Genomic DNA, 12,926 nt, shown 5'->3' on the forward strand with positions numbered 1-12,926 from the left:
TCCAAATTAAGTTATTAGTAAGTGTAATCACTAAGTACTTAATTGAGTTTACAGCATTTACACTCCTGGAAATGGAAAATGAAACACATTGACACCGGTGTGTCAGACCCACCATACTTGCTCCGGACACTGCGAGAGGGCTGTACAAGCAATGATCACACGCACGGCACAGCGGACACACCAGGAACCGCGGTGTTGGCCGTCGAATGGCGCTAGCTGCGCAGCATTTGTGCACCGCCGCCGTCAGTGTCAGCCAGTTTGCCGTGGCATACGGAGCTCCATCGCAGTCTTTAACACTGGTAGCATGCCGCGACAGCGTGGACGTGAACCGTATGTGCAGTTGATGGACTTTGAGCGAGGGCGTATAGTGGGCATGCGGGAGGCCGGGTGGACGTACCGCCGAATTGCTCAACACGTGGGGCGTGAGGTCTCCACAGTACATCGATGTTGTCGCCAGTGGTCGGCGGAAGGTGCACGTGCCCGTCGACCTGGGACCGGACCGCAGCGACGCACGGATGCACGCCAAGACCGTAGGATCCTACGCAGTGCCGTAGGGGACCGCACCGCCACTTCCCAGCAAATTAGGGACACTGTTGCTCCTGGGGTATCGGCGAGGACCGTTCGCAACCGTCTCCATGATGCTGGGCTACGGTCCCGCACACCGTTAGGCCGTCTTCCGCTCACGCCCCAACATCGTGCAGCCCGCCTCCAGTGGTGTCGCGACAGGCGTGAATGGAGGGACGAATGGAGACGTGTCGTCTTCAGCGATGAGAGTCGCTTCTGCCTTGGTGCCAATTATGGTCGTATGCGTGTTTGGCGCCGTGCAGGTGCGCGCCACAATCAGGACTGCAAACGACCGAGGCACACAGGGCCTACACCCGGCATCATGGTGTGGGGAGCGATCTCCTACACTGGCCGTACACCTCTGGTGATCGTCGAGGGGACACTGAATAGTGCACGGCACATCCAAACCGTCATCGAACCCATCGTTCTACCATTCCTAGACCGGCAAGGGAACTTGCTGTTCCAACAGGACAATGCACGTCCGCATGTATCCCGTGCCACCCAACGTGCTCTAGAAGGTGTAAGTCAACTACCCTGGCCAGCAAGATCTCCGGATCTGTCGCCCATTGAGCATGTTTCGGACTGGATGAAGCGTCGTCTCACGCGGTCTGCACGTCCAGCACGAACGCTGGTCCAACTGAGGCGGCAGGTGGAAATGGCATGGCAAGACGTTCCACAGGACTACATCCAGCATCTCTACGATCGTTTCCATGGGAGAATAGTAGCCTGCATTGCTGCGAAAGGTGGATATACACTGTACTAGTGCCGACATTGTGCATGCTCTGTTGCCTGTGTCTATGTGCCTGTGGTTCTGTCAGTGTGATCATGTGATGTATCTGACCCCAGGAATGTGTCACTAAAGTTTCCCCTTCCCGGGAATTTCAATTTCCAGGAGTGTAGATTTGTGTGATTTATCGTATAAATGAAATTTAGCAGATACCATTTAGTACTCACGTTTTTCATTATTGCGAGTCAAAGCCAGTTTCTACATCATACAAATATCTTGTCTAAATCACGTTTCCATTCGTTTTGATCATCTGATTACTTTACAAGACTGTAAATGACAGCATTAGCTGCAAACAGTCTTAGAGGACTGCTCAGATTATCTTCTAAATCGTTTATGTAGATCCGGGACAACAGAAGGCCTACAACACTTCCTTAGAGAACGCCAAATACAGGGTGCGTTCCGAAAGTAATGCAATTATTTTTTTTTAAAGTAATTTATTGAACAGATTTGCACAAACACTTAAAATTCTTCAAAGTTCTGTCCTTGGGCCTCTACACATTTTTTCCAGCGACTCTGCCATGACCGGTACGCGCCCTGGAAGGCGTCTTCTGGGACATCTCGCAAGGTCTTCGTCACGGCGGATTGGATCTCGTCTATGGACGAAAAACGGGTTCCTTTCAGGGCTGACTTAATCCTAGGAAACAAAAAGAAGTCAGCTGGGGCGAGGTCAGGACTATAGGGGGGGGGGGGGGCAGCGTTGGCACCTGGTGTTTGGCCAGGAACTCGCGGACTCGTAGCGCGTTGTGGCAAGGCGCGTTGTCGTGATGGAGTTGCCAGGTAGCGGAGATGTCCTTTCTCGTCCTGACGACTCTTTTGCAGAGTCTTTCCAGCACATCCACGTAGTAGGCAGCGTTAACTGTCTGTCCTTGAGGAACAAACTCCTTATGGACCACTCCTTTGCTGTCGAAAAAGACAATGAGCATTGTTTTCACTTTTGATTTGCTCATTCTTGCCTTTTTGGGCTTAAAGGCCTTTAACCACCTCGAAACTTGTGAGTAGGACAGAGCAGAGTCCCCGTAAGCCTCACGAATCATTTTGTTAGTCTCCTCAAAAGATTTGTTCAGTTTAGCACAAAACTTAATCGCGTAACGTTGCTCGATCCCATTTTTTCCGTGACACAGTCGGCGCGCAGAGGTTTACAATAACAGACGTCCTGCCGCTTCCACAGCTCGGAGAGCACTGAAACCGGTTTCGCGGCAAAGCTTAGCGTCCCCCCCACCTACTCCATGTGGCCCGCTCCCACTCCGACTACTAGGAGCGGCGCGGGAAATTCAATTGCATTACTTTCGGAATGTACCCTGTATTACTTCTGTTTAATTAACTAGTAAGAACTATAACAAGCAGAATAAATAGTTTCCATGATGCTCACAGTCTGGCGTAAAAGTTAAAGATCCAGTTGGCTAGCAGATTCTAATTTCAAACCCTTAGCAATAGTACTAAGTCTCATAAGTATCGAGCGCCCGTTTTTCCTTTTTCTTTATTGTTATTTTAACACCTTAAACAAAAGGTGGGCCGGCAGCGGCAATATTACGCCTCTCTTCAGCCACAGACAGTACAAATAGAAACGAGGAAGATACAGGAAAACAAAACAGAATGGTGGACAAAAAAACAGTAGACACATTAGTAAAAAAACGGGGAGCCGTTCACAAATGTGTAGTAAAAGAAAAAAACGTTCAGCACTTGCACAGTAACACTGGTGAGTGAAATGATACACGTGAACGATGGAGTGTCGGCGGTGAAACACTGAAGCACTAACACAAAGGCACACACAAAGAAACGACGGTGATGATCTCCAGTGCGCGAAAGTGTGTACGAGTGGGGACCTGCCAAAAGGGGAAAAGGTGGGGGAGGAGGGAGAGGTAAGGGTGTAGATGCTAGTGGCAGAGGACATGGGAGGTGGAGGAAAGAAGGTTCGGGAGGGGGTAGTGGAAGTTGGGGGGATAGAGGGGGGAGGAAGGGAGGAGGGAGAGAAGGGAGAGAGGGTGCCCTAACGAAAAAAAAACACAAGGTGTGGAAGGGGAGGATCAAGGTTGGTGGGATGAGGGCATGATCAGGGAGGGGGAGTTGGTGGAAGCCACCTTGGGTGAGGGTATGGAGGGTGGAGAGATGGAGAGCAGGCGGGATGTAGGAAGGTAGGCGCCGCAGAGGATGGTCGAGCGTCCACTGACCACTCAGTTTGTGTCACTTACTGTCGCGTTCCAGTTAGTTGCTGACGGGTCTTCGGCGACCGGAACTCGCTGGCAGCTCTGCCGGGAAGTCGTAGGAAGTGAGAGTGAGTAAAAGCCTCCTCTGTTACTTTAAACAGTTGATAAAAACGGAGAGACCCATTTATCACTGACGCGTGCGATTCCACAGGTTCGGTAGCATATGTCAGTGTATCTTTTCTTAACTGGCGGGAAAGTGTTTACTTTTCGCGCCTACAGAGGGCAGCCGTTGCAATGCCGACGTAAGTGGATCGGTCAAGTTCGTCAAATCAGTCGAGTACTGGAGTGACTTATGACATTATCACCGGATATGGGCTAGGTGCCGTACATTGCCACATTACACTATGTTGTGGCCGAGTGACAAAGCCCTTCCTGCTGTCTTTTGGTGCGTTTCCTGCAGTCCACACCTGACTGCTAACTTGGTGAAGCGCCTTGAGAAAGAAGTTAGCCTGAGTAGATTAAGTTCGGCACACGACATTGGAGGCCATCAATCCGTTTCTCCAGGACGATCACACAGGAAACTTGTTCTGTGGGAACCCTATGTTAAACTTGTTGCTGTTATCGATTTGGACCTCAACCAAACACTGTCACTCAAAGTTTACTTTTTATGCTTGCCGCAGTAAATATGTTTTGTGTTGATAACACCTGAACATTGGTGTGAGTGATGACAACCACTAATGTTTGCAGTATACGCCTGATCTTCCTCTGGATCCGTTGCTGGCTGTTGAGTACCGTGTTTAATGTTTTTAATTGACTGTTTCAGCTGGGGGACCTTTTATAGCTATTGTTTCATTTTTTCTTAAGTTATTGTGATGATTTGGAAAATGCCAAAGCTGAACATATTTTTAGTAGCACTTAATGACAACCACCGCATTTATATTCTGCTCTAATCTTTTAAAAATTTTTGGAGCATATCTATCACAAGAAGCTTTGGGTTATTTAATCAAGTGTAATTGGACAGTCTGGAATCGTGCGACCGCTACGGTCGCAGGTTCGAATGCTGCCTCGGGCATGGATGTGTGTGATGTTCTTAGGTTAGTAAGGTTTAAGTAGTTCTATGTTCTAGGGGACTGATGACCTCAGAAGTGCTCAGAGCCATTTTTTAAGTGTATTTTTAAGTGTAATAGACATTTCCCGAATGTTTCTAATTGTTAAAATTGGTGTCTTAACGATTTTTAATTCTATCTCTGTCTGTCTGTCTGTCTCTCTCTCTCTCTCTCTCTCTCTCTCTCTCTCTCTCTCTCTCTCACTCTCCCTCTCCTCTCTCTCTCTCTCTCTCTCTCTCTCTCTCTCTCTCTCTCTCTATTATAGTTGTGCATCATTGGCATCATTTTCTTTTCCTGATCAACAGATATTACTAATCTAAGCCTCGAATGGTCTTGTGAAAGTCAATGCTCGTGAACCTAAACAGCTCATTTGACTTATTGTATTGTATTGTTCATCTAGTATTATTAATCGTTTAGAATTCCGTTAAACGTTAATGAAGTCAGTATGCCTTTTTTTCTTTTCTGTGTTCTTTTTTTCTTTTCCTTGCTAACGTTGCTTATCTTGTACTGTGATGATTTTGTGTGTACAGATGCAATGTAGTGTACTGCGTATAATCAATATTGTTATTTATTGTATGTATGTAAGTATGTAGTTCTATTGTAATTTTATGAGCTTTGGCGCTTTCGGAAAATTAATATATGCCGAGGAGCGAGTTCGAGATATGTTGCGTTGCTGCTGAGAATTAATCTCAATTTTACAAGTGAACTAGCCTGCCTTCGTTTGTAGCATGAGATGTCAATGATGTGGTTTGGTTTGCTCAAAACTACGATGGGCTCTGTGGGAAGGCCGAAGTGAAAAATATCTGGCAGACTGTGTGTTGGGGTTAGTGCTCGACCGGGTGTCAACTGTTGCTCCTGGATATCTGCGTTCTTGGCATTAAATTAACTCGATTAGCCTTTTCACGTTTTGATTCTGAACCTGGTTTGTTTATGGCGTATTGTGACGCACACACGATCATCAAGACAATGGAGCGTCGGCATCAGAGATCTTGCAGCAGTCGTCTCAGGTAGGAAGCTGCAGAACGCACATGTCTGCAACCATACTGTCGATTGTCAACTGACATTTGATTGCTACGGAGCATCAATGCAAATGAGCTTCTATGGACAAATATTAGTGAAATGTGTTACATAGGTTCAAGTCATTTTTAACAGCTCTTCTTCAGTAACACCACTAATTGAAATTACATTTGTGCTGTTATGGACAATTTCAATGTCAGAACTTGTAGTTGTCAAATAACAAAGCGTCTTGACCTAGCGGTTCTAAGTGAACTAACGATATTTAGAAAACACTATGCATAAAGATTGAACTGTTTTATTCCATTGATACTGTGAACTCAAATTATAAAAGTCAGTGCTCCTGAAACAACAGAGGCATTTATAATTAGTCAACAACAATTTAAAATCGAAACTGTCTACAGCTGCGTCGTTTCAAGCCATATCACCACTTATTCTTTGGTGCTTACATTAACTTTGTTCCAATTAGGGATCATTTACTTGTTTGTTGATTGCACTGCTTAATAACTGAAGTTTCTCACCAAGAAATTCTGACAGAACTAAATTGCTATCACTAATACGAAAAAACGCATCAAATTTAATAGTTTTGTGAAAGATGTTTCCGTATAACAAGGTTGCACAGCCTAACGATATATCCATCTTCAACAGCAAACGGTAATCGGCAGAGTTATTTACTGTTACAGCAGCTCTTGTTAAATAATATTTTGAGAGATCTTATCTGTTTACATGCCTCACTTATATGTATTTGTTTTGTATGTAATTGGAGTGTGCTTGTGTGTGATCTCAGTCAATCTTTCAAAGAGCTATTATCTAGCAGATAATACCAGAGATTAGTTCAGAATAGATGCAGACTGTCTAGGGGTTTAATCGAAAGAGTTTACAGGGTGTTTTGGTGAACGTTTTGTTACAGAACCTTTACGCGTTTCATGGAGTCGGCACTCTCAAATTTTAGAAGCTAATTTACAAGGTAGTGGAAGGTATCAGCTGCATATTTATTTGTAGAACACTGTGTAAATCATTATAGAGCAAGTAGCCGAATGACAGGCCCTGCATCTTCTTCATTAACAGACTTAAGCAAACAGCAGTAGCAGATCTGAATCAGTGAATGTAAAGAAGAAGAAGTGACGACCGTTGTTGGCTCCAGTAGGCTTGTGAAGTCAACGCTTGTGAACCGAATTATTCCAGAAGTACATATCTTTAATTTTGCCGAAGTAAAATTCATTTAACGAATTCAACTGCTTATTTTAATGTCTTCACTACTTATCGTTTTCACTAACAATCTATTAGAAAGTGAAATGAGTAAATGTTGATGTCTTATTAAATACTGAGATCTGTCTTTCAAGAAATTTCATGATAAATTTTGTCATTTTTTCGGTATGGAAAGGTAGTAAAATAAAGTGTGCAAAAGTCCTTCTACATGGCCTGGCACCTTGCCATTAAAGCTATCTGCCTGCTTCCAACCAGTCAGACTAGGCAGTATTTAAACGGGCCATGTTCAAACTCTATACCAATTTATTTCCTCTACTGGAAAAGGTGTCTACAGTGATGCCTCTCTTACGAATCATTGGCCTACTTAATGTGTACCACAAAACTGTTCCACTTACTTTGACAATCACGGCTTCTAGCCACCAGAGACGAGTACTATATTACGAATCGTTGTGATTTCTTTACGGTAACTCATGCATGAATTCACAAACAGAGACAAATGCACCCTGCCCTTGTCTTGTAACCATCATCTGACACAAATACATCCAATAGTTTTGGACTCTGTTACTTAAGTCAGTTGCTCACCGAAATGGATTTCAGACTTCTTGCAGAGCGCTTTCTTCTACACGGCTCTTAGTTCTGCGGTATCGAGTCGGTGGTGCAGCTATTCCGGCTTCCTGGTGCACCCTTTGTCTTCAGCTGACAAACAGCGAACTACCCTGTCACTCCCATTATTGTCTAATAGTTGCTTTTTCTGACTGTATTTCCCAAGTTCTGGAAACCTTACAGAGAGAAGTTAGAGCAGTATTCAATCCAGTTGGCTTAATATCACATCCATGTTTCTGCTGTAGGTTGTGACAGTCTGAAAGACAAACGGTCTCCTTTCCAGAAACGTATTCACAAGCAACGACTTCCTTTCTCTTTATACTGTTTACCCTGTCGCCTCTGTTTTCGTGTACCCTGGTTGTGCGCCCTCCCAGGCGTTTGTGAACGAAACTGAACAGCCATGACAACGACACTTGCTAAATTAATCAAATGGACAGCCGTGACACATCCTCCACTAGAATACTTAATGAGTACTAATCTGTGTACCATTACTACTGATATTGCCAGTTCAAGATTTTTCTTACAGAGGTTTTGAAACGTCCCCTTAGAAAAATTATTGAATTACTGTGCTGATAAATCTCTTACATTATTTGATTTTTAAAAAGGTGAGCAAAACTGAACGTACTCAGACATTTCGCTCTTTACCTATTCTGATCAACACTAAACTGACACACAATATTTTTTAGCGCACGCAAACTGACTTTCAATAATCCCTGCAAAAGAATTGCCCTGACTAACATTAACCTATACCTTTCACAAATCACTTACACCTCACAAAAATCTTCGTTACTCGAACTACTGTAATACAGCGAGCGCCACAACTGCCAGCTAAATAAAAGATTCTAACTACTGAGGGCACTAACTACTGATAGGCATAGTTAGCAATGAAAGATTTTGATAGAGAACAAACAATGTATTTACCTTAATAGTGTTCAAAAGTCATAATACATATAGCAGTTGATGACATCCATTCTTACAAATGTACTGTTTCTGATGGACACTCGTCCAGACCATCCGCTCTCAAAAATGCGCCATCTCACTTCCCCACATCCACCACTGCTGGCGGCTCACCCCCAACTGCGCAACGCTACGCGCTGTTAATAGCCAACAACCGAACACTACAATAGCGAATATTGCAACAATGCCACCCAGCTACAGACTGCATACAGCACAGCCAGTGATCTTCATACAGAGCGCTACGTAGCGTTGCCGATATAAAAACCTAAACATCCTACTTACAGTTTTTATATACACTCCTGGAAATGGAAGAAAGAACACATTGACACCGGTGTGTCAGACCCACCATACTTGCTCCGGACACTGCGAGAGGGCTGTACAAGCAATGATCACACGCACGGCACAGCGGACACACCAGGAACCGCGGTGTTGGCCGTCGAATGGCGCTAGCTGCACAGCATTTGTGCACCGCCGCCGTCAGTGTCAGCCAGTTTGCCGTGGCATACGGAGCTCCATCGCAGTCTTTAACACTGGTAGCACGCCGCGACAGCGTGGACGTGAACCGTATGTGCACTTGACGGATTTTGAGCGAGGGCGTATAGTGGGCATGCGGGAGGCCGGGTGGAGTTACCGCCGAATTGCTCAACACGTGGGGCGTGAGGTCTCCACAGTACATCAATGTTGTCGCCAGTGGTCGGCGGAAGGTGCACGTGCCCGTCGACCTGGGACCGGACCGCAGCGACGCACGGATGCACGCCACGTCCGTAGGATCCTACGCAGTGCCGTGGGGACCGCACCGCCACTTCCCAGCAAATTAGGGACACTGTTACTCCTGGGGTATCGGCGAGGACCATTCGCAACCGTCTCCATGAAGCTGGGCTACGGTCCCACATACCGTTAGGCCGTCTTCCGCTCACGCCCCAACATCGTGCAGCCCGCCTCCAGTGGTGTCGCGACAGGCGTGAATGGAGGGACGAATGGAGACGTGTCGTCTTCAGCGATGAGAGTCGCTTCTGCCTTGGTGCCAATGATGGTCGTATGCGTGTTTGGCGCCGTGCAGGTGAGTGCCACAATCAGGACTGCATACGACCGAGGCACACAGGGCCAACACCCGGCATCATGGTGTGGGGAGCGATCTCCTACACTGGCCGTACACCTCTGGTGATCGTCGAGGGGACACTGAATAGTGCACGGTACATCCAAACCGTCATCGAACCCATCGTTCTACCATTCCTAGACCGGCAAGGGAACTGGCTGTTCCAACAGGACAATGCACGTCCGCATGTATCCCGTGCCACCCAACGTGCTCTAGAAGGTGTAAGTCAACTACCCTGGCCAGCAAGATCTCCGGATCTGTCCCCCATTGAGCATGTTTGGGACTTGATGAAGCGTCGTCTCACGCGGTCTGCACGTCCAGCACGAACGCTGGTCCAACTGAGGCGCCAGGTGGAAATGGCATGGCAAGCCGTTCCACAGAACTACATCCAGCATCTCTACGATCGTCTCCATGGGAGAATAGCAGCCTGCATTGCTGCGAAAGGTGGATATACACTGTACTAGTGCCGACATTGTGCATGCTCTGTTGCCTGTGTCTATGTGCCTGTGGTTCTGTCAGTGTGATCATGTGATGTATCTGACCCCAGGAATGTGTCAATAAAGTTTCCCCTTCCTGGGACAATGAATTCACGGTGTTCTTATTTCAATTTCCAGGAGTGTAGTTCCCTTCAAATTTAACAAGTTTTCTTATTGTCTACTTTTTAGACACAATGTGTCATCCTCCCCTTGAGGCTATCTGTCATATGTTTCCCCGCCATCTACCCGTTCTGCATGCCTTAATTTCGTGGATCCTGTGGTATTAACCGCTATCGTTTTGACACAAACTGAGTGGCAACAACCCCTTCCTGAAACCAGTTTTTAAAGACTTAATGATATATTTACAGTAATGACAATGCGAACATTATCATCCTATTACAGTTATTTTCGTAAATATTAAACCTACATATGTGGCACTAGAGTAATGTTCGAACCATTTCTCACGATACAACTCCCGTTTTTAGTCACTGATTTAGTTATCGCAACCATCCAGTCTTTCTGCTACAGCCCTTAAGTCATCTAAATTAATTACTACGTGTTTTAATGTTAGCCGGCCACTGTGGCCGAGCGATTCTAAGCACTTCAGTCCGGAACCGCGCTACTGCTGCGGTCGCAGGTTCGAATCCTGCCTCGGGCATCAATGTGTGTGATGTCCTTAGGTTAGTTAGATTTAACTATTTCTAAGTCTACGGGACTGATGACCACAAATGTTAATTCCCATAGTGCTTAGAGCCATTTGAACCATGTTTTAATGTTAACTCTTACTGCAGTGACAGAGGGTGTTTTATATCAGTCCTGTAGGTACAGTGGGTGCACCGTATTGATGTTACATGGTGGAGGTTGCATCATATCAATGTTACGTGGCAGATGTGTATGCACCAACGTTGCGTGGAAGAGGGTGCTTTGTACCATGGCATATGGCAGAGAGTGCTTCACACTGATGAAGCATAACAGAATTTGCTTCATGCCAGAATTGCTTGACCTACTGTGGAACCTACCGATGTGTGGCATGCTTCGTACCAATGCTGCATGCCAAGGGTGCTTCTTACTATTTTCAGTGGTAGAGAGTGCTTTGTAATGATGTTACATGGCAGAGAGTGCTGCTTAACAAATTTGAGTGCCAGAGAATTGTGCATAGTCATGTAGCATAGCAGAGGGAATTTCTTACCAATGTTGCGTGGCAGAGGAAATATATATATTCTGCCGGAAAAATGTTAGTACACCCTTTCAGCTGCGCGGAGTGGTCGCGTGGTTAGAGGCGCCATGTCACCGACTGCGCAGCCGCTCCCGCCAGAGGTTCGAGTCCTCCCTTGAACACGGTTGTGTATGTGTGTGTGTGTGTGTGTGTGCGTGTGTGTGTGTGTTGTTGTTGTTGTTGTTAGTGTAAGTTAGCTTAAGTAGTGTGTAAGTGTAGGGACCGATGCTGAAACACGCACACAAGTACATGGTGCGGCCTCCACGACTGGCAATGCAGCAGCTAACTCTGGCATTCAGTCGATCTTACCGATGGCGAATACTGTCCTGGGATATATTATGCCACGCCTGCTCGACCTGTTCACGTAGTTATGCAAAAGTTGTTGGTCGACAGGTCATACGAGTCACACTCGTCCCATCATATCCTTCACGTTTTCTATTGGAGACAAGTCTAGAGACTGTGCGGGCCAAGGAAGTTTCTGCACGGCTTGAAGATCAAGAGTTTCGCGGACAGTGTGTGGACGAGCATTATCCTGTTGGAAAAACACAGCACTTATTGTTGCAAGAATGGCAAAATAAAGGCCTAACAACATTCTGCACGTACTGAGTGCTGGCCAGCGTCCCCTCCAGTAACACTAAAGGTGTACAAGAGTTCTAGGTGATCGCACCCAAGAACATATGATCTCGGGTGGGGCCAATGTGTCTCGGACGAATGCGCTCTACAAGATAGCGCTCACCAAGTCTACGTCGTCCGCGCAAACGACAATGATTTGCGTGCAAGCATAAACTGCTTTCATCGCTGAAGGCCACAGCGAGCCATTCCACCTCCCAAGTGATCCTCTAGTGGCACCATTCGACCCGTGCACGTCGATGCTGTGGCTAGAGGTTTACATGCCCGTAGTCCCACTGCTAATAACCAGTTTGCAACCGTTCGTGTCGACACGTCTGGACTCATAAGCCCTCTAGTCTGTGCTATGACAGCAGTACGATCTGCCACTGCTGCCCTTACGACAATGCTGGTGGATGTCTCTGCTGTGTGGAGGTCCAGAACCTTGTCTATGGGTGTGACAATGTTCACGTGACCACTGATACCAGCATCATTGCGCAACTGACCCAGTAACGCCAACTTGTGTGGCATTTCCCTGAAAGGGCCATCTCGCCATTCGGAAGACCGCAATTTGACCCCTTTCAAACTGGCTCAGTTGGCTGTAGGAAGGACGAGTGCGTCTCCGTGGCATAGTTGTCTGCTTGCTTCACATTCAACCTTCTGGCTGCGAACGTTCCCTATTAAAGGGTAGATACAGATAGAGCCCTGGTAGCTATGCCACTACGCCATCTGTTGGAGGACGACGCTTAAACCATTATCTGTTTCTCTCATTTGCCATCATCGGATCGAAATCGACGTCGTCTTTCCAGGTGTATTAATTTTAAAACAGCCGTTGCAGGCACTGGCCTGCCCACAGCTGCCCTATGGTCCTCCGAATAAATTATTACTGGAGTCAAGTAAATAATTCATCCGGCTAATAATTGCATTTAACAGCTGACAGGCTATTTGCCGTAAGATGGATGCATGACCCACAACGGAGGGAAATTTTTGATAATGTCATTTTCTAAGGGGCTGGACCAATTTTGTGTAAAGGTTGCGCGCAAGTTGTTACGTCATCGAGTTTCCTTTGACCCTTGTGCAGGGAACTCCCCCAGGGCTGCAGGCTCCCCGTTGATTATGCGCCCACTCACTTCCCACAAGGCAGGCGG

The 12,926-nt window shown here is 46.4% G+C and overlaps 1 protein-coding gene across 1 annotated transcript in view; it reads right to left on the reverse strand.

The window, feature by feature from the left end:
- LOC126282916 (trypsin delta-like) overlaps positions 1 to 12,926 on the reverse strand; it is a 121,869-nt gene that overhangs the window by 40,533 nt on the left and 68,410 nt on the right. The window lies entirely within an intron of this gene.

The sequence above is a fragment of the Schistocerca gregaria genome, chromosome 1 (assembly GCF_023897955.1).
Source record: "Schistocerca gregaria isolate iqSchGreg1 chromosome 1, iqSchGreg1.2, whole genome shotgun sequence".
NCBI classification, from domain to species: domain Eukaryota; kingdom Metazoa; phylum Arthropoda; class Insecta; order Orthoptera; family Acrididae; genus Schistocerca; species Schistocerca gregaria.